Source organism: Cervus canadensis, chromosome 18 (genome assembly GCF_019320065.1).
Source record: "Cervus canadensis isolate Bull #8, Minnesota chromosome 18, ASM1932006v1, whole genome shotgun sequence".
NCBI classification, from domain to species: Eukaryota; Metazoa; Chordata; class Mammalia; order Artiodactyla; family Cervidae; genus Cervus; species Cervus canadensis.
Genome location: NC_057403.1, coordinates 38,356,487 through 38,382,565, shown reverse-complemented (window position 1 = coordinate 38,382,565; position 26,079 = coordinate 38,356,487).

Here is a 26,079-nt window from a genome sequence, read left to right as displayed (position 1 = left end):
AGGTGGAGGTGGGAAGAGGGGATACAGAGCAAGGGGGTAATCAGACTCAGGAACTGGCCTGGCTGTTTGGGGGGGGAGCGCTGCCCCCCACCCTTGCACTAAGCAGATCTCATCTAAGGGAGAGGATGGAGGGGGTGGTCTTGAGCCACTCACAGCAAGTCACCGGTGGTTGGCTCTGGGATAGAGGAAACAGCAAAAGAAGAGGATGCCCAGGTAGGTGTCCCTGCCTGCTTTTGCACCCACCTCCCCACGACACTGGCTGGCAGTCGCCCCAGACAACAGCCACGCTGGGCTCCCATACCTTCCCGAGGGCCGGGCTGCAGCCGCAGACCGCAGCTGGCTGGGCGGGGCTGACGGGGCTGAGGCAGGAAGTAAGAACAAATTTCAGAGAGGATCCAACGGGGAGGGGGCGGGGAGCAGCCCTTGTGAATAAAATGGGGGTGGGGGAGGGGGCAGTGCTCCCGCCCCACCCCCCATCATCCCGCTTCGAATCCCACAACCGGCAGTGGGGTAATAGCCAGGATATATAATTAGCAGCTGTTATTACACTAGCGTGTGTGATACATGTTGATGAGGCGCCTGGGTCTGTGAGAAAGCTTCAGGCCAGGGAAGCAGCGGAAAGATGGTGGGGTGGGGTAGCGGACCCTGGGCTGAGCCTCTGGACCTCTCAGAGTGGCCCCAACGCACCCAGGACACCCCCCTCCCCGCCCACTGACCACCCACCGGCCGGCCACCCCTGGGGCACCGTCTTCCTCTTAGGTGGGATGAAGCACGCCCTGCTGCCCTCTCAGTCTGCTGGACCTGACAACCGCTCCCCCTCAGCACATCATTCCAGGGGAGCGGTGGTACTTAACATTCCCCGTCAAGCTCTCAGAAGACGTTCTGCGTGTTAATCAATTCAGGACACTTTGGGATTCTGAGCAGCTGGTTATTTCAAAGCAGCATTTCACAGGGTCCAGTGGGCAAACCCTGCCCAGAACTGAGACCAGAGAGGCCTCGGCTCTCAGAGCAGTTTTTTCCAGGTCTGCTGGGGCAGAAGCAAGTTGCACCCCCAAAACCACCAGCCCGCTTATTTACAGAGTAGGGTCTTTAAGGCTGGAGGAGGGATACAGTGTCTCCTGGGGTGCTGGGGGGCAGGGATTCTAAGCCACAACTCCCAGTGTTTTCATGAGCCACCCATGTCTCATGCAGTGCATGTAAAAACACAGACTCCAGGGTCCCAGTCCTGCTCTGCTGAAGGACTGCAGGGAGGCCTGAGAATCTGTATTTGTAACACGTTTCTCCCCCTACCCCACAACCCCGATGATGTGGATTCACACTGATGTGTGGGAAGCCTGAACCTAAAGATGTGGTGAGAAGCCACATGGTCACCAGAGAGAACAGCCAGATGCTAAGGGGGACTTGTTCAGAGGCCCAGAGGCCAAGCTCCCACAGTGGCCAGACCCTCCCCATGTACAATCTCACTTAAGCCTTACAGCTCAGGCAAGGCGCGGGGCCTCCATCACCACCTTGCCGAGTAGAAACCCAGGGTCACACAGGTTCAGCTCTCAGCACAGCTGCGTCACTTCCTCTCAGAGACAGTCATCACCCGGGTCAGCGGAGCCCGTAGTCACAGCACTTGAAACTGCTGGAAATCACTTTGTTCAGGGGTGTGTCTGTGTCCACAATGACCTGGACAAGATCCTGTGTCACTTCAGCCGCAACACTGAGCCTGGTTGCTCCCTGTGGATGGAGGCGATGAGGTCAGGGTTCACACCCAGGTTTGGTGACTCCAGAGGCAAGGCCCACCCCAGGCAAGGTGCGAGCAGGGCAGGCAGGTGCCCCTACTCCAAGCAGGGCACCAGGCGTGCCCATCAGCCCCGCCCTCAAGGCCCTGCCCATCGAGGAGCGTGCGTAGAAACATGAAGCTGCATAGGGTCATCGTTCCCGGTCTGCAGAGGAAGAGGCCGAGGTCAAGGAGGGAAGTGAGCGACCCAGCGCTTCCCAACAGAGGAACACCAGGCTGCCGCCCACACACGCTCTTGCCCCCTCCACTGTCCGGGATGGGATTCTTCCCTGCGGGGAATCTGGGCGCTGCATCGCACCTGGGACTGAGTTCAGCCAACACCCAGCTCTCCAGGGTTCTGGAAGGGGCTGCTGAGCGAGGCGAGGCCAGAGAGGAATGTAGGCAAACAGCCCAGTCACGTCCCCCGGCCAAAGACAATGCAGTCAAGCCTCCTTCTCAGAGAGACTAATATTTATGCTGCATGTAAAGCGGCTGCGGCAGCTGGTCCACAGCGAGGCCTTCAAGCCCGCCCACCGGCGCCAGCTCGGGCCCAGAAAATGGACTTTTAACAGGCGGCAAATGAACATGTCAAGCCCAATCATTCCACAGCGGGCGACCAGGCCTGTCGGGGGTGGGGAAGAGCCGAGGGACAGCGCCCCGATTGCAGAGCTGTCCCCGGCAGTGCCGACTCCGTGTGTGGAAACCAGCTTGGCCCCTGGACCCTTCAGTCCAACCCTCGACACGCCGGGCCTGCACAGAGGCCCCAGGGGAGCCAAGGTGGGGGATGGGTAGGGTTGGGAGTGCGGGGGAAGGCGTCAGGGGCAGCTCAGGGGTGACACTTGGGGTCAGGGGACAGGCTGGGCCTCTGGGAAGGGCGGGGCAGGAGCAGAGCCTCACACAGGCTTCAACAGGCCAGTCTACAGCCCCAGAGCCCGGGGGCTACTGTCCCTCCTCCCCGCTCAGGGCGCCAGGGCAGCAGGAACCTTCAGGCTCTACTCCTCTCGGAAAAGCTCCGAGGAAGAGTCCCTGATCCAGGGAAGACCACAGGAGGTCTTAGAGCTGGCGGACAGCTCAGACACTCCTGACAGGCCTGTGGACAGCTCCACTTTGCAGGCACAGCGTCAATCACTAGAGGGTGCTGGGGACCACCTCTGACTGTCCCCCACAGACCCCCAGCCCCCAGGCCACCTCTTCCTGCAGCCCTGACCGCAGTGGCCTTGGCACAGGGCTGTCGTCTGGACGGTAGCTTCCAGATGAGGAAGAAGCGCTTCTCCCTGCATCCCAGGGTCAAGCCCAGCCAAGTCTCAGCTGAATAAATGTGGAGAGGGCCCCTACCGCATGGCAGCCGTCGGTCTGGGGCCTGGCCTCTGCCGAGCTCTTCAGATGCCACGATGTCCCTGACAGAGGACATCAACATCACCACTTTAACAGGAAAACAGGCCAGTGGTGCCCAGAGGCTAACTGAACTCACACAGGGCATACCCAGAGCAGTCCAGGACAGCCCAGGACACCCCAGGACACACCCAGGGCAGCCCAGGACACCCTAGGACAGCTCAGAACACCCCAGGACACTCCAGCACAGCCCAGGACACCCCCAAGCCAGCTCAGGACACCCCCATGACACCCCAGGACAGCTCAGGACACCCCAGGACACCCTAGACAGCCCAGGACACTCCAGCACAGCCCAGGACAGCTCAGGACACCCCATGACAGCCCAGGATACCCCATGATAGCTCAGAACACCTCAGGACACCCCAGGACACCCTAGGACAGCCCAGGACACCCCCAGGACAGCCCAGGACAGGCACATTCAGCACACCAGGACTAGCAGCCCGGGGCCCTTCTCCCAGCCCTCCCCACCTGTGCTCACTTAGGCGCTGTGTGTCTACAACTGCAGCAGAGAAGTTGCTTCCTTTTCATACACAGGCATCGTCCCTTTTAAAACTGACCAACAGAAACTAGCCCCATTTACGCAGGTGATTATCCCTCACCCGCTTGGATTCTGCAGTGACTAGCCATCTGACCTCCACTACCTCGCCTCCCCTCTTCCCTAAACCTCAGTGTACATCCCGACTTTGGGTGGTGACTGGGTGGTGGATGGACACTGCCCACATTCAGATCTCCTGCCAGGCGGCTGCTCAGTGGTCATCGTGAGACCTCCCTTGGGGACAGCAGCTTTCCCCAGCCTGCCCCCCGCCCCAGCTCTGTTCTGAAGGAGAGGAGGAGGCCCCCGCGGCAGGACCAGGGTCAGGCTTAAAGCAGGCTCTGGGACAGACAGGCCCTCTGGGGGTGGCTGAATCACGCCAGCACAGAAGGGAGAGGGTGCCTGCAGGCCTGTCGATCTCTGGAAGAATTAGCTCCAGATCAGGATTGTAACTGAAGTGCACTTCCCCCAAGAAACAGACGTGGCAAGCAGGAGTCATGGAGAAGGTTAGGATTGGAGGGTGGCATTGTTAGAGGCTTTGAGGTAGAGCCACCTCTCTCCTTTCACAGTTGGGGAAACCAAAGGGAGGAACAGGGACCTGCCCATGACCACACAGTAACTTATGGTCATGTCAGGGCTGCAAACACTACCCAGGGGCACAGCTCACAGGCACCCAGACACTGACCCATCCACCTGCCCATACACCAGCAGCCTGAGGCTCCAGGGCCCACCCCACCCCCCTCCACCCCCACCTCCCCACCCCAGCCACAGGAGTCAGGTGCAGTCAGCTCTCCCTCTCCAGGGCCACCCAGCTACTGCAGGGTTTTAAGGTGAGTTCTTCCGTCTTTTGCTAATTGAAATATTATTAGTAACATACAACATGATATTAGTTTCAGGCGTACATGATTCAATATTTGTATATATTGCAAAATGATCACCACCGTTAAGTCAACATTCATCATTACACAGATTCACAAATTTTCTTTCTTGTGATGAGAACTTTAAACATCTACTCTTAGCAGCTTTAAACTATTCAATCCAATATTATTAACTACAGTCACCATGCTGCATATTACTTCACCAGAACTTATTTATCTTGTAACTGGAAGTTTGTATCTTTTGACCCCCTTTACCCATTTCACCCATCCCTCACCACCACCTATGGCAACTACCAATCTGTTCTCTGTATCTGTGAGTTTGGGTGTTTGTTGTTTATTTCTTTGATTCCCCGTGTAAGTGAGATCATATAGCATTTGTCTTTCTCTGACTTATTTCAGTTAGCATGATGTCCTCAACGTCCATCCATGTTGTCGCAAATGGCAAGATACCCTTCTTTTTCTTTCATTTTTTAATGAAGAGAGAGATTGAGTTGGTGCGTGAGCTACAGAAATGAGCAGGGGGTCCGAAAAAAGGACAGATGGGGCTCTGCCTCACAGCAGGACCCCACTCACTCCGGAGACCTCAGTGGATGCCGAGTCCTAAGGGAAACAAGGCGGCATCACTGACAGTCTTACAGAGGAGAGAACCAGCGCCAGACACAGCAGACAAAAGCGCAGGAGGTCCTGTTCCATGTGAGTTTCAGACAAACAACGGATAATTTTTATAAGTATATTTGTTTCCTAGAGTTGCTGGGACAAGGAGCACAAACCGGGTGGCTTTAATTAGCCTTTCACAGTCCTGGTGGCTAGAAGTCGGAAGTCACGGTTTGGGCAGGGCCACGCTCTCCCTGGAGTACCTGGGGGAGACTCTGCCCCACACCTTTCCCTCCGCGTCCCGTGCTGCCATCAGCCCGAGGCTGGCCCACGTGCAGCGAGGACCTCTGCCTCTGTCACCACGTGACGCTCTCTCCACGTCTCCACGTCCCCACGCAGCCACCTTCCCTTTCTGGGTCTCTTTTCCTCTCCTTACGAGGACACCAGTCACGTTGGGTTTAGGGCACACCCTACTCCAGTATGACCTCATCGTCACCTGCTTACATCTGCAAAGGTCCTATTTCCAAGTGAGGTCTTATTCACAGGCACCAGGGGTTGGGACTGGGGCGCATTTTGCAGAGAGACACAATTCACAGCAGGGTTGGCCCAAATACTGCACCAGACACACTTATTTCCATCTTAGTCCATTTGGGTTGCTATAACAAAATACCCTCGCCTGGCTGGCTAAAACAACAAACACTTTTTTCTCACAGTCCCAGAGGCTGGGTCATCCAAGATCAAGGCACCAGCATACTCAATGTCTGAGAAAGGCTCACTTCCTGGTTCATAGCCAGTCTTCTCTGTGTCTGCTTATGGTGAAAGGGGCCAGGGAGCCCTCTAGGGTCCCTTTAATAAGGGCACTAATCCCATTCATGAGGGCCCCACCCTCATGACTTAACAACTCCCAACACCACATTGAGGATTAGGCTGCAACATATGAAATTTTGGCGGACACAAACATTCAGCCTGTTGTAAGAACAGAAAAAAAAAAACTATTTGTTCTTTATCAGAAATTCAAATGTAACAGAGCATCCTATATTTAATCTGGCAACCCTATACTGACATCATGTGATCCTCCACAAAGCTCTACAAACTGGCTCCTGGCTCTGCCCTCTTGGAAGTCAATTATTTCACAAGAGGGACAAATGATGGGGAGGAGAAATGGACTATGAACAGAAGGTTAGTGTCCAAAGACACCAGAAAGTGACAGAAGATGAGGGTGGAATGGAAGCTGAGAGGGACCACCTGCTGTGTGTCCAGGTCTGTGGGGGGCACTCAGGAGCGACAAAGATACCCCAAAGGCAAGGTAAGGCAGGTGCTGCTATGTCTTCAATGACCAGAGGGTGTGCAGAATAAGATGGGTGCTCCAGGCAGTGCACCCACATAGGACCTGAGCATGTGGTTTGAGAGACCATCACCTCTCCATCCATGGGGGCCTTAGCCCTTTAGACCCATCAACTCTGCCCCAGGGGAGCATCCCTGAGCATCGCTGAGCTCTGCAAGTCCCGGGAAATGCACCCAGGATGCCCCAGTCCCACCTGGTCCCTGAATCCACCTTGGCATCATCACACATAATAGGCCGTCACCTGCTAGGTCTCCCTGAGGTTCCATCTGGGGAGAGGGACCTGGTGGGTAGCAGGAGAGACAGGCCTGGCCTCCTGACCTGGAGGACTGGCTGGCACTTCAAGTGAGGCAAGGCTCAACACAGAATTCAAGTTGACTGAAACCTGTCTAACGGCCCCTCGTGAGTTAGGGTGGAGGTTGATCTCACTGGTGGGGTTCCACGGGGCTTCGGGGTTAGGGGTTTCCCATCTGCTGAGAAGTTAGTACTGAAACGAGGGAGATAGCAGAGCCACAGGCCCAATATGAAGATCTGAAAGCTAGGAAAGAAGGCGGGGTAACCTCGCTGACCTCCATCCACATCGACAACCTTTATTGAGGGCTTCCTTAACAGAGTACCAGATAACTTCACCTGCATTCTCTCTCTAAACTGGAAGGGCTGGGAGGGCGAAGGTTCCCAGCAGGGTGCCCCACATATTGCGTTGCTACATTAAACTAAAGGGCAAGTATCAGAGTGACCAGAGAATGCTACAGCTAAAAGCCACCTTTGGGCCATGTCCAGAGTAGGCCTAAATGATATGTGGCCATGACCCAGCTGGCGTGAGTAGGGCTGCGGTGGCCCCCACCTCTTAGAATGAACCACGCAATGCGGAGGGGAATCTTTGCAGCCAGGCTTATGGCAGAAGGACACTACCTGTGCTTCCAAGCTCTCAGCAGAGACCACACATATGAGGGCAGGAAAGCAGGATAGACGCAGCTCATCAAGGGGCCCGAGGAAGTTGAAACATCTGCCTCTAAATACAGACTCAGCAGCAAAGTGACAAGGACAGCGCGGGGCAGAGGGAGCTGGATGTTCATCCCTCAGAAAACCTCCTCCGGGACCCACATACAAACCAGTCCCATTCCAAATCCTCCTGCTGCCCGCTGCAGACCCAGCATGCATGCACTTACAAACCACATGCACATGCGTGTTCTCAGTCCCACCTATCTGCACACAGGACAGCGTGCGCACCTCACACACAGATCGGCACTTAGGCACACGCATCCTTCCACGGACACCAGCACCTGCGCTCACACACACCAACCCAGGACCGCACCCTGGGTCCCCTGGGTTTACACACACAGGGCTCTCACTCACAATGCCCAACTCTGCAACTGCACTCACGGCATATACTTAAAGCATTTCCCTGGCTCTCCAGTGGAAAATGCATTTCTTCTCACACTTTCTGGATCTGCTATCTTCAACTCAGTGCCAATTTCCCTTTAAAAGATGGCATCCAAGAAAGACCGAGAACCTAGAGAGGGAAATGAATCACAGCCTGACGGGTGCTGGCCCCAGAGTGTCCCTCTGGTGTGACTGACGCTGTTAACAGGCTGTCTTGGGGGCCAGCATGAAAGGGCAAGGACACAGGGCACTATCTGAATAGAAATATCGCGGTGGCACTGAGGCCAGCGAAAATGAACAGCAAGAGGGTTCACTGCCCACAGGAGGCAGGCGTGGGGACAGTGAGGCTAGCTGGTTAGCAGAGCAGAGGGAGGACGGGACAGAAGCACCCGTGAGTGAGTCCAGGGCTACCTGCCATGACGGTGACTGCACACGTCAGCAGGGGTGGGGGTGGGGGTGGGCATCTGGGTGATTTTCTGGAAAATACTCTGGCAGCTTGTGCCCTCATCAGGAAGTGAGACTTCTGCCCCTTGGCACGCAGGCAGGGTGCACAGAACAAGGTAGTTGACGAAACTCCCACTAAAACGGGAGAAATCAGGAATACCTGAGAAGGTAATCAGCTTGCTGGGGCTGCCACAACAAAGTATTGGGTTGGCCAAAAAGTTCATTCAGGTTTTTCTATAAGACATTACGGCCAACGCAACACCACAATCAAGGGGCTTAAACAACAGAGACGTACTGTCTCCAGGATCTGGGGATTGCACGTCAGATTCGAGGTGCGGGCAGGTTTAGCTCCCTCCAAGGACTGGGAACGAAGGATCTGCTCCAGGCTCTCTCCTTGGCTTAGAGACGGCGGTCTTCCCCCTTCTTCCTTCATGTGCTTTTCCTGCTGTGCGTGTAGTATACAGATTTCCCTGCTTTATAAGGACACCAGTCATGCTGGAGTAGGATCCACCCTGAGGACCTCATTTTACTTGATTCCCTCTGTCATCTCCAAATAAGGTCACATTCTGACTCTGGGGATGTCAAGAACACACCTCACAGCACCCCAAGACCAAGCCACCACCTTAGCAGCAGGACTGACCACGATGCGGGAGTGAAGTGTGGCCTGTGGTCCTGGCCTGAGCAGGTCAGCAGACAGACAGACAGACCCTGGTTCCAGGGCGCATCTCACAGTTGTCACAGAAAATCAAGGCTCCACCGTGTTTTCAAGATTTCTATGCTGTGTTTTTAATGTTTTCATTTTTCACTTATTTTCCTTGTGAAATAATCTTTCTAGAAGGAAGAATGCCTTTATGTACATTCCTAACTGAGAAGGGGCACCGTGGTGTGTGCTGGTCGGGCTCATTCAAACTCGATCTGTGAGGCCCATGTGGGCTCATCTTCACAGAGCTAGTGAAAGAAGCCAACCTCCTATAAAAATCGAAGATAACAACTTTAAGTAAACAAACAGTTTTCAACAAATTTTCTTAACAAATTTAGTTTCCCATCACGAATACTCAGTCTCAAAAGTGAAAGTCGACAGTCCTTGAAACTATTAGAAGAAACCTTTTGATATTTTAGGAACACTCCTTGTCCCCTCAGGAAATGCACTTGGACAGAAAATTGACTTTATGACAACAAGATACAGAATAAATATGGCTTTCTCTTGAACTCCATGACAACTGGTTATGTAAATATTTGTTGCACTTGTATCTATCTAAATAAAAGCTAATGACTAATTCAGGGTTCTGCATCCTTCAAAGTAATTGTGTCCACTCCAGGTACCCAGTCCTGAAGCTGGAAGCCTCTGAGCTCAACTTAATTTTAATCAAAAGTCGGATTTTAAAAGTGCTTGGAGTTCATCATTTTTTAAAAAATTTGTACTGGAGTGTAGCTGATTTACAATGTGTTAGTCTCGGGTCAGTCAGTTAGTCAGTTTAGTCGCTCAGTCGTGTCTGACTCTTTGTGACCCCATGAATTGCAGCACGCCAGGCCTCCCTGTCCATCACAAACTCCCGGAGTTTACTCAAACTCATGCCCATCGAATCGGTGATGCCATCCAGCCATCTCATCCTCTGTCGTCCCCTTCTCCTCCCGCCCCCAATCCCTCCCAGCAGCAGGGTCTCGGGTAGCTTCTAGCAAAGATGCCTGGGGCATCTTTCTTGGAAGCTGTGACCTTGAGGGGGTCTTGGGGCAAACTAACTAAGACAAAGCCAGGTTCAGAAGCAGAGATGGAGGGGTGCTAGCCAGCCTGGGTTAGAATCACAGCTCTGCCCCACACTAGCCACGTGGCCTTGTGTAAAGCACATTCATCTTTCTCTGAGCCTCAGTTTTCTCATTTGTAAAATGGGGACAATAATAATACCAGTTCTATTAGACTGCTGTGAGAATTAAATAAGATGATATGTGGGTGATGAATGTTATGATGTGTCTTCTGCTTCAGATATGAAAGCCTTATTTCTGCTGGAAGACAGCCTCCAGCTGTCAGCCCTCTTTGTCGGGAGGTGGGGTACCTCAGGGGCAGAAAACTGCCTTGTCCAAGGTTCCATCTCTTTCCGGGGCAGCTTGTGCTAATGACTGATCAATGTAAGGGTATAACGGTCCATGCCCTTGTGGCCACTCAACCAGCTCCAGAGAACCATCCCAACTTCAGAGCTTCCCATGGGCCGGCTGAGCTCTTTGTCAGGACTACATCACAGCTCAAGTCCCCCTCTGCTGTCTGCTCTGTCTGCCTTCCTTCCCCTGGTGCTAAGCCCAAAACACCCCCTCCTCTTTCATGAAAATCCTGCCTTCAAGTATCTGACTCAGAGCCTGCTTCCCCAGGAAGAAGAATATGTAACAAGGTGTGAAGTGTGTAGAAAAGTGCCCGGCACAGAGTGAGCATCATCTAAGTGCACTGTAAATAAAAGGGTAGAAGATGCAGGACCACATTATGTCTTCCATGCCTTGGGAGTCAAGTGGAGTCTGAATCCAAACTTGCCTTTAGAGACAGAAGCTTTGGGGAAGATCTTAGAATGGGAAAGAGGGAACATAATCATACTGCATGCCCCCGTAGCAGGGGCCCCTAACACAACTCCCTGGGAAGGAAAGCAGAAGGTAAACATTTGGGGGCTGGTCTATACCTCTCTGCCTTGAAGCCCTGTGGCACAGATGGGTGCAAAGGTGGGAGCCATGGAACTCACTTCCTGGTTTTTTCAAATTCCATTTTAGCAGAGATCTCTGGATGCTTCCTGCTGTTGTAGCTCAGTGTTGTTACCAGATTAGGAACACGTGGGGCAAACAGAAGAGCAGAATTTAGACCAGACTCTAAGAGACATCTAGGGCAGTTCTTAGCCAAAGGTGCCTAGGGCAGGATATGAGTTTCTCATTTAAAACTTTCAAATCCCCAGCCTTTCAAGCTTTTCACTGTGATATGGGGCCCACTCCCAGCCAAGGGATAGTAAGACTGGCCACAGAGAGCCTGACTCTTACGGCTACTCAACTTGGACAAGTATTTACTATCCCCATCAAAAACCAGATGTCATGGGCATGAGACTACTGATAATGCTAAAAAAAAATGGGGGGGAGGGCTATATATGCAGGGGAAGCCCAGAGATAACAGATATCAATTCTGTCCAGAGCAATGAGGGTGGGCTTCCTGGAGGAGGTGATGTTAAAAGTGGATTTTGACAGATGAGTAGAAGTTCTACAACCACACAAAGTACAAAGGGATTTCTAGGTGAAAGAAACAGCATATCCACTGACACCTAGACACATACAAGCAGGGGATGTTCAAGAAAAGTTTAGCTCATTTGGTTTGGCTGGATTTTGGAGCATTGAGAACTGGCTTGAGAGGAAGTCGGAGAATCACACAGGAAATCTGCCCATGGCTGGCCCAGAGTCCCAGATCAAAGAACTTGAACTTTACTATGAAGATGATGGGGTACCCACAGGAACTCTTGAGCAGGGGACTGGCCAGACCAGACATGGTTTTTGGAAATACAACTCAGGTGCCTGGCATAGGGGATGTGGTGAAGGGCTCAACCAGCCACAAGACATACCTTTCCAGTTTGGGCTGATCAACTAGGAAGCAAAACCTTGTGTTGTGCACATCTACATGAAAGCCCAATGACAAACACAGGTTTGAAAAGGACAGAAGGCCCACAGTTGGAGGAAGCCAGGGAGCTGGAGCAGTTTCCTCTTAAACAGCTGTGGTGCACAAGCATTTGGATTTGGCTTGATTATTTAAATGAAATGTACTTCTCGCTGCCTCTCCTTGTTTTATGTCAACATTGAAGGTGGCCACAACACTCTCCAAACGATCCGGGGGCTTTCTGAGCCAACAGCAGACGCTCGGCCATGAGCCGCAGCTGGAGGGCCTGTTTCTGCGAAATTTCCAGTCATAAAAGGACCCAGATGTTCTGAGATGATTTTCTTGGTGCTGAAAAGATGCCAATTCTTAGCAAAGAACTGCCAAAAAGATGGGTGTCTTAGAGCGGGTTCCCTGGGAAACTCTGGGATGGATCTTTGCACACAGGAGGCTTACTGGGGAGCGTTTCTGGGAGATACACTTGAAAGGAAGAGAAGAAAGTAGGGTTGGGTGGAGGGAGAAGCTGACCTGCAATGCAGCGGCTGAGGTCTCAGCCAATCCTATGAAAGCTTTGGAGCTGGGGAGGCAGGTCTTGGTATCATGCGTACTGGCTGCGGGGGACCATAATGCTGCACAAGGCAATTCCCAGTGAGAGATGCAGCTGGGGACTGATAGACTCAGCAGCTGAGGGATGGGGATGCGAGCCCTCAAGGTGGGGAACTGGGCCAAGCACCCCAGTATTCACCACAGTGTGACCTATCTACATCAGCCTGTGGTCCATGAGACCACAAGTGTGCAGCTAGAGCTAGATTCGGGGACAAGGGAGGAGGAGGGGACCACATGCTCAATTCAGTCCACAGACGATGGTCCCTGTGGTCCTCTGGGTCAGCAAGGTGATGTCCAAACTTCAGAATGGCCTTGAGGGACAATGACGCCAGGAGCCTACGAGCATCTACAAAGCCCAGCTGGAGACCCAGGATCACTCCAGACAGCTCATCTAGGGGGACCCACCCAGACAAGTGTCATCAACATTTTTACAAGATTACATGTCAGTCAAGGTACCACCAGACTCAACTGTGAAACTTGTCAAAAAATGTACATGCCTCCCCACCCCCACCACAGTTTCTGCTTCAGAAAATCTGGGATGAACCTGGGAATCCATATACAGTTGACCTCTAAACAAGGCAGGGCTTCAGAGCATCGACCCCCGACCTCAGACAGTCAAGAATCCAAGTGTAACTTTACAGTCAGCCCTCCATGTAAGCGGTTCCATACCTGCAGAGTCAACACCTGCTGATCGCGCAGTGCTGTGGTATGCACTTACTGAGAAAAATCTTAGTGTAAGCAAAAAATCTGGTACAGTTCGAACCTGTGTTGTTCAAGGGTCAATTGTGTTTCAGGAGCTACATGGTTGATTCTGACGTGCAGGCCTCTTTGTGACCTCTCTCCTAGGGCAGCCCAGATTGACCAGTGTTCACACTCAGGTAGCCCTGGGGTCATAGACTCAAAGGCCCAGAGGGCTCCAGCAGGCATCACTGTTACATAAAATGAGTGGCGTGGGGACCTCATCAACATAGACGGGAAAGGGTACAGGAGCCCACCTTGGGGATCGGGACTCAGCTCCAACTGAGAGTTGATGTTAATAAATGGGAATGGGGTCTCCGTGAGACCAGAGCTTTCCAGATAAACTAGAAATCTGGGTTTTTAATGTGAAATCTCCTGATGTTAAAAGGCTGGCATCTAATTCAAATATCCTTAAACTTTCTGTAAGCCACATAAAACCAATCTGCAGGCCTGGTTCTGTTCTTGGGGTACCAACTCATGGCTTCTGGTTTAGATGTCCCCAGAATGAGCAGGCTGAACAGTCCTACACGGAACAGGGGAGGCCATGGATTGAGTAATAGGGATGATTCTGAATTAGGCTAGCTATCCTGGAGTTGACAGCATGGGTAGTTTTGGAAGGAACTGTGTAGGCCACTGAATGTGACAGCGTGGACAGTCCCAGGTTGGACAGTGTAGACCTGTGATTCCCAGTGGGGGTGATTTTGCCCTCGAGGGGCCTTGTCAATGCCTGATATTTTCTACTGTCACAACTCAAGGTGGGTAGAAGCCTGGGATGCTGCGAAATGTCCTGCAAGGCACAGGGCAGCCACCCTCATCCCTAACAAAGTATCCATCCAAAAAGTCAACAGCACCACCACCAAGAAACAAGGGTGTAGACCATCCTGGATGAAAAGCCTGGACAATCCTGGGAAGAAGGGTGTAGAACTGCTCAGTCAAAATGGTAGCCTCTAGCCACCTAAGATGAGTGAGCATTTGCAATGTCACTAGTGAAACTAAGGGCTTCCCCGATAGCTCGGTGGGTAAAGAATCCTCCTGCAATACAGGAGACACAGGAGATGCAGGTTCGATCCCTGGATCAGGAAGATCCCCTAGAGAAGGAAATGGCAACCTGCTCCAGTATTCTTGTGTGGGAAATCCCACGGACAGAGGAACCTGACAGACTACAGTCCAATAGGTCACAAAGAGTTGGACACAACTAAGCACACACACACATGGTGAAGCTAAGGAACTAAATCTTTCATTCTAATTTAATTTACATGCTATGAAATCTACATTCTAACCAAGTATTTCAAGTGAAATATTAACCTCTAAATTAAGATGTGCTCTAAGTATGAAATACACAGCAAATCTCAAAGACACAGTGCAGAAAAAGGTAAACGACCTCATTGATCATTTTTATATTGAGTACATGCTGATAACATTTTCAATCTGGTCAGTTAAATAGACATTATTAAAATTGATTTCACCTGTTTCTTTTCACCTTTTGGGATGTGGCTACGGGAGAACTCTGAATATGCGGCGCACGTTGTATTTCTATTGGACAGGGCTGGTGCAGAGCATCTTGAATCTCGAGCTCAGATAGTCTTGACTTGGGAAGAACAGATCACCTTGAATTCACTGACATGAATAACTCTGGTTGAACAATGTAGACCATTCTGAGTCTGTTGGTATGAATAGGCAGGGTGGATGGGAAGGGTGGCAGAGATGGGGATACGATGGAAGGGGAGGAGAGGAGAGATGACCCGAGGAGGGGGCAGGAGGGGAGGTGACACAAGAGTATCTGGTCCTCACCAGTTTGTACTTCCTGTGACCTAAATGAACAGGGAGGCCCTGAAGGGTTTTAGCAAACACATGATGTGATTGGATTTGTGTTTCAGGACAAGTCCTCTGGCAACAGAATGAGAAATGAACTGGAAAAAAAGACAAGTCTGGCTTTTCTGCAGAAGATGCCCCAGCAGAGACTGACTGGATTTTGCTCCCCTTTGCACCTCTCATGCCACCTGGCACACGGTGAATGAACAAATTCATGAACAAATAAACACCTGAATGAACAAATCAATGCCTCTAATATTCTCTTCCCCAGTTCAAGGCCACACCTGAGCATTGCCTAGCAGCTAGCAGCACCTTTGTCTTTTCTTTCCTGAGTACAAATTATTCTCAGCTCCCACCCTCCTGCATAAAAAAAAAAAAAAAGAGGAAAAAGATATCATTTCTTGGAAAGAAAAACCTATCTGTGGCTGCTTTCCCTTTTCAAGTTCTTAAGCAAGAATATGTCGTTCAGAGAGAGATTAAAGATGGGAAACTCAGCATTTATGTCCCCCAAATAATCTGTTTATTTTCTGGGCAAAGAGATGAGAAGAGATGGTGCAGGTGACCAGAACCTCCAGCAGCTCAGAACAGGCCCCTGGGGAGACACAGGGGAAAAGAGGGACCCATCCAGCCATAGGGAACAGACTCTTCCTGTGAAGGGACAGGGGGTGGGGTAGGGCACAGTCCCAGGAACCCAACACCCGGGGCTGCTGGATTCCAGGCTGTGCAACCTTCAGCAAGCCTGCACAATCTCTCTGGGCTCACCTTGCTCCCCAGGGGTGGTTACTTTAGCTCAGGCACAGCTCTGGTGACCTGGAAGAAGTCTTTAGAGTCCAGAAGCACCAGGTGGCTCTAGTGGTAAGGGATCTGCCTGCCAATGCAGGTGATGTAAGAGACACAGGTTCAAACCCTGGGTTGAGAAGATTGCTGGGCAGAGGAAATGGCAACCCACTCCAGTATCCTTGTTGGGAGAATCCCAAGGACGGAGGAGCCTGGCAGGCTACCGTCCATGGGGTTGCAAAGAGTCAGACACGACTGACCATTTGACCACAGCACGGGCATTGATGGGAGGGGCAGAGGAGCAAATACAGGGACAGCAGACAGGAGCCTTGGTGTCCCCTGAAGTGAAAAATAAACGTTCATTCTGGATTTTGGGGGGTCCTCTCTGCCCCTCTGTTCCATAAGAAGGGGCTGGTATCTGGAAGGCAAAATATTTACTGAACACTTGCCGTGTGCTGCCCCACTCAGCATCTGCTACAAGGGTCCCCTGCCACATGCCAGAAACTGCTCCCCAACTCTGGTGTCTTCTCACCCCATCCTGCACCCTGCAGCCCCCTCCCCATCTCTGCTAGATTCCCTTCTCCCTGTCCCCCTACCCGGGGCCTTCACAGGCTGTAGTACCGCCTTCTCCTTGATGTTTCCCTGACCTCGTGGGTCTCCTTGTTCTGAATGCTTACCGCTTTTTAAATACCGACCAATCGCCCATAGTGCAAGACACTTGCACAATCAAAATTGGCTTCATCTTCGTAACAAGCTTTTGAAGCTGACTACAGAATTATCCTAACTCTTCAGATGAGGACGCTAAGGATCAGGGGGTTCAGGTATCCAGGCAGTGGCTGGAGAAGACTCGGGCTGTGCCCTCCTCCACCCTGTCACCAGCATCTCCGTCCCCCACACCTCCCCCATCCATGCAAGCTGGCGCCGTAAGGCCGGAAGAGCACAGACGCTGGAGCAGACAAACCTGGGTTCAGAACCTGACTCTGCCACTCACTGGCTTTGGGATCTGAGTAGCTTCCCTCATCTCAGAGGGACTCGGGCTGCAAACTGGGGGACGGTCACCCCAGTCCCATGGAGAGGCTGGAAGGGGGAGATGAGGCTGTGTGCACAAAGCTCCTTGCACAGGGTCAAAAGAGACAGCTGCTGTCATCACGGTGAGAGCGGATGAGTGCAGAGGCCCAGAGATGCCAAGCAACTTGCCCAAGGCTCCAAGGCAGGCTGGCAGCGGAACAGGGCTTCTCCCAGGTTTCAGGCTGTTCATTTTCCCTCTATTTCTTGCTGCAGTTGGTTTCAGAACAAAGCAGGCTGAGCAGCCCTGAGCCTAACTTCTGCAGAGACTCACAAACGAGGATTTTTTGCCTTAGACTTGGATCTGCTTCCAGAGCCACCGTACACCACCACCCCCCCTCCAACTCCCTTCCCCATCTCAGATGAAGATGATAAAGCTCAGCAGCAATGACTCTTCTGGCCCGTCCCCCTGAGGCTGGCTGGACGGCTAGTCACAACAAAACCTCTGGCGGGAGATTCAGAAAGTCACGATACAATGGGCACTTAGGGAGTGCTGGATATATTACACCCATTGTTTCCCTCCAGTGTCCCTGTGAAGAAGGTCAATAGCTCCCAATACTGGAGTTCATCGGTAAAAGAAAAGAAAAAAATGGGGAGGAGCAAAGAAAGAGTTGTCTGATGCTTTATTGTTTACACGAAATTGGATGGTGCCACTTTCACTGTTTGAAAGCCTCTAGTGATGCCCTCTAGTGGTAGATCTTATATAGCAGCCACAGATCATCAAAAAAGCAAGCTGCTGCTGCTGCTAATTCACTTCAGTCGTGTATGACTCTGTGCGACCCCATAGACAGCAGCCCACCAGGCTCCTGGTGACCTGGGATTCTCAAGGCAAGAACACTGGAGTGGGTTGCCATTTCCTTCTCCATTGCATGACTGTGAAAAGTGAAAGTGAAGTCGCTCAGTCATGTCTGACCTTTAATGACCCCATGGGCTGCAGCCTACCAGGCTCCTCCATCCATGCGATTTTCCAGGCAAGAGTACTGGAGTGGGGTGCCATTGCCTTCTCCGGAAAAAGCAAGAGAGTTCCAGAAAAATATCTATTTTTGCTTTTTGACTATGCCAAAGCCTTTGACCATGTGGATCACAACAAACTGTGGAAAATTCTTAAAAGAGATGGGAGTACCAGACCATCTGACCCACCTCCTGAGAAATCTGTATGCAGGTCAAGAAGCAACAGTTAGAACCAGACATGGAACAACAGCTTGGTTCCAAATCGGGAAAGGAGTACGTCAAGGCTGTACATTGTCACCCTGCTTATTTAACTTCTATGCAGAGTACATCATGAGAAATTCCAGGCTGGATGGAGCACAAGCTGGAATCCAGATTGCCAGCAGAAATATCAATAACCTCAGATACGCAGATGACACCACCCTTATGGCAGAAAGTGAAGAAGAACTAAAGAGCCACTTGATGAAAGTGCAAGAGGAGAGTGAAAAATGTTGGCTTAAAATTCAACATTCAGAAAACTAAGATTATGGCATCCAGTCCCATCACTTCATGGCAAATAGATGGGAAACAATGGAAACAGTGACAGACTGTATTTTGGGGGGCTCCAAAATCACTGCAGATGGAGACTGCAGCCATGAAATTAAAAGACACTTGCTCCTTGGAAGAAAAGCAATGACCAACCTAGGCAGCATATTAAAAAGCAGAGACATTACTTTATCAACAAAGGTCCATCTAGTCAAGGCTATGGTTTTTCCAGTAGTCATGTATGGATGTGAGAGCTGGACTATAAAGAAAGCTGAGCGCCAAAGAATTGATGCTTTTGAACTGTGGTGTTGGAGAAGACTCTTGAGAGTCCCTTGGACAGCAAGGAGCTCCTAAAGGAAATCAGTCCTAAATATTCACTGGAAGGACTGATGCTGAAGCTGAAGCTCCAATACTTTGGCCACCTGATGCAAAGAACCGACTCATTGGAAAAGACCCTGATGCTGGAAAAGATTGAAGGTGGGAGGAGAAGGGGATGACAGAGGATGAGATGGTTGGATGGCATCACCAACTCAATGGACACAAGTTTAAGTAAGCTCCAGGAGTTGGTGATGGACAAGGAAGCCTGGTGTGCTGCAGTCCATGGGGTCGCAAAGAGTCGGACATGACTGAGCAACTGAACTGAACTGAACTGAGCTATTTGAACTAAATTTTAAAGAAGCTTTCCTCGTGACTTAGATGGTAAAGAATCTGCCTGCAACTCAGGAGACCTGGTTTTGATCCCTGGGGGAATATCCCCAAGTAAATTAAATTTTCAGCTCCTCATCTGCACCAGCCACACTCAAAAGTTCTGCTGGACCTAGAGCCCATCATCCCCATTTGGCAGACGAGAAACTGAGGCTCAGCAAAGGACAGTGATTTTTCCTCAAATGTAAATGTTAAAGTAAATGTTAAAGCTGAGACACAAACACACATCTGGCCCATAAGCCTTCACCATCTCTTTCAAGTTCTGAATTGCCCCGTGACACCAGGAAGAGCCCTTCATCCTGCTCTTCCCAAGCCCAGCTCCACCCCCTCCAGGCTCCCGCCCTGACAGCCTCTCACAGGGCAGAGCTGAGGTGCCCTTCTGCCCACGGTCATGCCAAGGTCAAGGGCAGACTACCCAGGGCACAGCCCAGCCCTTCTCTTTCATCAGCAGCAGGAGCGTTTTCCCCAGGCTGCCGGCTCATACTGGCCAAGAGCCCAGAGTAGACAGAACGGGGGCAGGAGGGATCCTTTTCAAACAAGAAAAAAGCTTTAAAGACATTTCTTTTTCTTTCTTTTGGCCTCACTGAACAGCCTGCCAGATCTCAGTTCCCCAACCACAGACTGAAACCAGGCCATGGCAATGAAAGCCCCAAATCCTAAGGACTAGGCCACCAGGGAACTCCAGCGAAGACATTTCCTGGTGACAGTAACTGTAAGCACATGTTCGCACACAGGAATGCACCCGCTGGCTAGCACATCCTCACACACAAGCACACCCACAGACCAACACACTCACACACACACACACACACACACACACACACAGAGGAGCACATTCAAGGCTACAGGAGCTCGTTAACAAAGACAGCAGTGCCCACACCCAAAAACATTCCAGAAAGACAGCCAGGAGAGTGTGCCCCAGCTTCACGCAGAGCTGCTTCTCTGAAGGCAGCGGCCTTTCTAATTTATTTCTGACAAGTCCCCAAGCTCCAAAGACAAGTGCCCGTGAAGGTTGTTGAGTGGCACACAAACAGCCTCGCAGGTGGGCTGAAGGCCGGTCAGCGCGGGGCACGGTGAGAGCAGTGGTCCCACGGCGGGCCGAGGCTGGCCTGTCGGGGGCCGTCTCGGGGGAGGACAGCAATGACGGGACACAGGGAAACAGTCAGGCATGTGGACCAGGCCGAGAGGATGCGAGAGCCGCCTCCCGAGCCCCCAGCAGTGAGGTACGAGTCCCCCGACACAGCCAGGAGCCCATCAAAGCCTCTTCAACATCGGTGGCTGAACAGGTGCTGCAGGGCGGAGATCAGGATGGGGTGAATTTCTGGAGCTCGTGAACATTTGCAAAAACACCCAGGCCAAGGAAATGTTCTGACTTCCCACAACAGCCCCCAACAGGATCCATCCATGAAGGAACAGACGGGGCACATTCTACGTAGCACCCAATGGAATGTTACTCGGGAATTAAATGAATAATTAAGTAAACCACTGACACTCAACAATGTGGACACACATCAGGGGCATAACACAGAGTGAAAACCTGGGCAGAGAGGGGAAAATCCTGCAGACGCTCTTTAAATTAAATTCAACAACTGGCAACACTAATTTGTGCAGTGAGAAGCCAGAATGGTGGTTCCCTCTGGTGGGGAGGGAGGTGGAATTCGTGAGCTACTGGAATTATCTGTTTTTCCATTGAGCTGTGCATTTAAGATGCATGGCCTTTACTGCACATGTGTTATGCTTCAATATTTTTTTTTTTTAAGAGGAAGGCTACATGATGGCCAGCAGGCGAGTTTGTCAGAAGCAAGGCTGGGAGGGCTCCCTGTAGGAGAGAGCAGGTGTTGCACCTGCTGAGCTGGCCCCAGGAGCCGGGGAACCTGAGCCCCAGCAGACCTTACAAAGGGGGTCTTGTAGGAGCCATTCCAAATCAGCTTGGACCCCACCCCAGCTTTCTCTCTCTCTCTCTCATGCACGCGTGCACACACACACACAGCCCTAATAGGGCTGAACTGCAGAGCCTGGGTATCACCCATTAGGGGAGCATGGCCTGGAGGAGGGATGACGTGGGCTCCGTCTCACCGAGCATCGGTGTGACTGTGTCAGGAGAAGCCGAGCCTACCACCCCCGACATCCAGGCCGGGGCCCCACCGTGTGGGCCTGCGTCCTGGAGCAGCTCCATCAGCCCCTCGACACGGCAGTCTGCCTCCTCCCGCCTCAGTCTCCATGGCTCAAGTTCTTGGGCTGCCTCCTTGAGTCTCAGTTTTCCCCATCTTTAAAACAGGGTTGTCATCACCTTGAAGGATGGCTGTGGGCACACAATGTGACCATGCCTACCCCAGCCCACATGTCCGCCCCTTCTGTCTGCCCCCTTCCTGTGTTGTGGTAAATTGAGTGTGTGACCAGTGTGGCGGGATCTCCGGACTGAGGAATCCCCTGGGCCCTAGTGACCATAGAGTGTGTCTCACACCCTCCCAGGAGGCTGGGGTGCAGTGGGGCTGGGCGGGGCTGGGCACTGTGCTCGACTCTCACATGGGAGACATCAGGGAAACTCTGCCAGGTACGATGGGAGCACACGACTCCAGGTGGGACACTGGTATCTGCGTCATCTGATGGTTTCAAAAACTCCAAGATGGGGGTGTGGGTGTGGGGGTGTGTGTGCTGCATTCAGACCCCCACCCTCAAGGCCAAGCACAGAGGAGGTGCTCAGATGGTTGCATTATTGTAGGAGACTCAGCAACGGATCCAGGCAGGAGGGACCAGAAGGAAAAAAACAGATAGCAGGGCCAAGGCTGGGCCCCCACAGGCCTCTTAAATCAATGAGGTCCCAGACAGGTTATGAGGGGGTCCCAGAGTGGGGTACAATCTGGGGAACAGTGCAGCCCCCAACTGGGAGCCTTGGGTGCTCAGAAAGGAAGCTGGCCACAACCACAAAAACAATGACTGCCACCTTTTCTGACTCCCACTCTGTGACCCACACACCCAGGAAGGCGCTTTGGCAACGTCCTTTCACTGAAGCCCATCGCAGGCGAGAGGCAAGAAGTATCAGGGTAACATTCTGACTTTCACAGGTCCTCAGCATTTCCATCTTTGTGGGCACCTTTCCCCATCAAAAACAAACAAACAAAAAAGCATTAAAAGTTCTACTTATGACTGCACTGCTACAAAGAGGAATATAATCCAACTTGGTTACATTTATTTTTCTTCTGATCTTAAAAGAAATTAGAACGTTGTTGTGGGCCCCTGTATTTGTTTCCTACTGCTGCCGTAACAAGCTATCATCAATGTGGCAGCTTAAAATAACATTCATTTATTATCTTACAGTTCTGGAGGTTAGAAGTCTGAAATGGGTGTCACTGGGCTAAAATCACAGTACCGGCAGGGCTTCCTCTTCAGGAGGCTTTAGGGGAGAATCATTTCCCTGCCCTTTCCAGTCTCTGGAGGCTGCCCATGTTCCTTGGCTCGTGGCCCCTTCCCCTGTCTTTAAAGCTGTTTGAGTCTTCTCATGTAGTGTCACTCTGATGCTCCCTCTCTGACTCCCTCTGCCATATGTAAGGACTGTGGTCATCATGTTGGGCCCACAAGAATAACCCAGGCTAATCCCGCTAGTTCGAGGTCAGCTGATAAGCGACACTAGCTCATCTGCAACATTAACTCCCCTTTGTCATGTAGCACATCATCTTCATGGTTTCCAGGGATGAAAATGTGGACATCTTTGGGAGGCCTTCATTGTGTCCCCCACACCCCATCAATCAGTATCTTGGACCCTGGGTACTGCGCCTAATGGGTAAATTGAGTCTGAACATTACTGTTCTCACTTCATAGCTGAGGCTCAGAGAGTGCAAGCAATTCACGAGAGGCTGCACAGCTTGGAACTGAGATTGCCTACCTCTGAAGTGGGGGATGGGGTGGGCGGTATGGCCAGGGTCCTAGGGAAGGTCGTGCCGGGACAGCAAAGCCATCTGCACCAACGGGTAGGGTACTTGGAAAGGTCTGGGTTTGGTGGGGCTGGTTGGTGAGGGCTGACTCAGGCCCTCAAAGCTCCTAACACTCCGCAGGAAGTGATGCTGGCAGACGCAGACAATACAGGGCGGGAAGGTGAGGGGTAGCGGGGATCAGGGGCTCATGATTCATGGCCTAGCAGATGCCTCCCTGTACCAATATGCTGATTCTTAATAAAGCAGATTCATTCATCTCTGTTTTATCTCATTTATCTCTGGCATTTATGACCAGAGACAGAAATCATACTGGGGAAATGTATTACTTTTCAAATGCACACTTGTTTCTTCCTCATCACCTATCAGTAAGCAGATGTGGGTAAGGGTTATTTATCTGAGGTTCCTATTAGCCGGTAATTAGGTTGCTAACACACTATGGAAAAATGCAATTATCCGGGTGAGGGCATCCTCTTTGGGATGGGCAGGCCTGGCTGCTGAGTTGGCTGGAAACCCTGCTACCCTCCCGCAATGTGGGCACAGTGATCCAGGGAACCAGAGAGGCTGACAGCGGAAAGTGGGGAGGCTGGAGGTATGTCCAACAGAGGTCGAGGACCCTCGACTCTGAGACTGGGAATCTGGTGATTTGAGGGGCACCCAGGAAGGTGATGATGGATCATCCTGGTGCTGCAATGGGGCTCAGAGCAGGACACAAACGTGGCAGGAGGAGGATGGGCCCAGGTCTGGAGGGTGGAGGCCCCAAAGTTCCTTAGTGCATGCTCCAGAACAGTAACTCATGGCATCTGCACAGCACCTAATCTGATAACCATGGCTGACAGGTATTGGCAGGATGGCTATCTCTGCATCTCACACAACACCTGACAAAGTTTCCCAGGTAAAATAAGAATAATAAGGCACAGAGAGGTTAATTTATCTACCCATGGTCACACAGCTTGGGGACCAAGATTCACACGTTAGTGGCTATATACCAAGGGCAAAAGGGCTGGCCCCGCCTTGTTCTGTGGGGCTGCTCAGAGAAACCAAGTCTAGGGAGGCCCCCCAGGCCCTCCCTCACGTCCCCAAGTCCACCACACACATCAGGCCACCCTACCACTGGCAAGGATCCTAGACCAGGAACCGAAAGGGAGGCAGGCAAGGGAGGCAGGAATCGCCACCCAGAACCCCCAGCTGTCTGCACAGATTGCCTCTCAGATAATTCTCCCTAATGTTTATTGCTTTTCCACTTATTTATTAGCCAGGCTGCCTCAAAATTTATGCCAAATCCATGTCATAGCAACAGCTCAGCTGCAAGGATTGATTTCTTTTACTTAAGATGAAACCAGTTTAGCTTGAGGCCCTGAGCAAAATCCTCATGCTTGCTGTAAAGGTGGTGCTTGGCAAGGGGATTCCTGAGAAGAGTCCCAAAAGTTGGAACCCCTCGGGCAAGCTGCCATCCTTCCAGGCTCACAGTCCCAAGGCAGTGCTATCAATGCCACGGAGGACAAAAGAGTGGAAGATGCATCACTGAACCAGGCACCACCACACATACCACCTCCGTAAAGGGCATGCCTCCTCCCCTCCAAATCCTAAAGAAGGTCACGGAGGCACAGAAATGTTGAGAGACTCACCCAAGCCAGAGTGAGCTAGGTTTATTTACCTCTAAATATATGAGACTTCTCTGAACCTGGTGATGGGGACAGATTTTCCCCAAAGTAAATTCGCTGAGTTTCTGTAACCAGATCATAAAATGAATTGTCATGGAGCAGAACACGTTTCCCCACGGGAACTCCGCAAGGTATTCAGCCTGGGATCCTGATCAATGGCTGGGCATCCAGTATGTCATAAATATGACGAGCCCTGCATCATAAATATAAATGTACAATAACTATAAATGTCTTAACAATCAGCCAAAACATAAACCCTAAATGGTCATGTAAAATTTGTCACAAGTCCGAGGGACTTGGGAATAACTTCAGCATGCATATTTGTCATAGCAGAAACCCTGAAGTATTATAAATAATGCATACATACAGTGGGTAAAAAACAGAGTGCTCTCATACCATAAACTTGACTTTAGAGTAATGAGTTGCTATAGCAGAAGTACAGAACTGCAGGAGAAAGAGGGGCCTTAAATTTTATTTATCCAACTCCCATTTGATGCTGAGATCCTCACTACAACAGCATTGCCAAGGTCTTCCAGCCTCTGCTTGAACACTCACCAGGGACAGGGAGCTCACTACCTCCTAATCTATTATAGGTTAAACTTCCTGTCACTGTTCCCCAGCATCCTACAGTTGCTTGAGAGGAACGGGCACAGCATTCTAGTCAGGGTGTGGCCAGCAAGCCTTGCGGAGGGATCTTGTCTTTGGTTAATGTTCTGTCCCCAGCAAGCTGTGTGACTCTAGGTAAGCTACTTCACTTCTATGAGCCTCCATTTCCCCATCTGTTGAATGGGCATTGATAATAGTACCTGCTGTAAAGGCCAAATAAGGTAATTCCTATTAGCTAATGTTACTTTCGAGGAGGGAATATAAAATCACTCCAGTATTCTTGCTGGGGGAACCCCATGAACGTATGGACAGGGAAGCCCGGCTGTCCATTAACAGGGAAGTGCTGTAGTCCACGGGGTCACAAAGAGTCGGACACCACTGAGTGACTGAACAACATCAGCATTACTTTTCTTATCCTAACTAATGACAAAGTGTCCTCAGTGTCTCTCCCGTGTGTCTCCCTTGTCTCTGGGCAGATGCCCTTGATTTGTTTTTTTAAGCCCAGGTGCTGGGTCTCGAACTCATCCCTGTAAAATCACATATGGTTACTTTGAACCATTTTTTTTTCATTTATTTTTATTAGTCGGAGGCTAATTACTTCACAACATTGCAGTGGGTTTTGTCATACATTGACATGAATCAGCCATGGAGTTACACGTATTCCCCATCCCAATCTCCCCTCCCACCTCCCTCTCCACCCGATTCCTCTGGGTCTTCCCAGTGCACCAGGCCCGAGCACTTGTCTCATGCATCCAACCTGGGCTGGT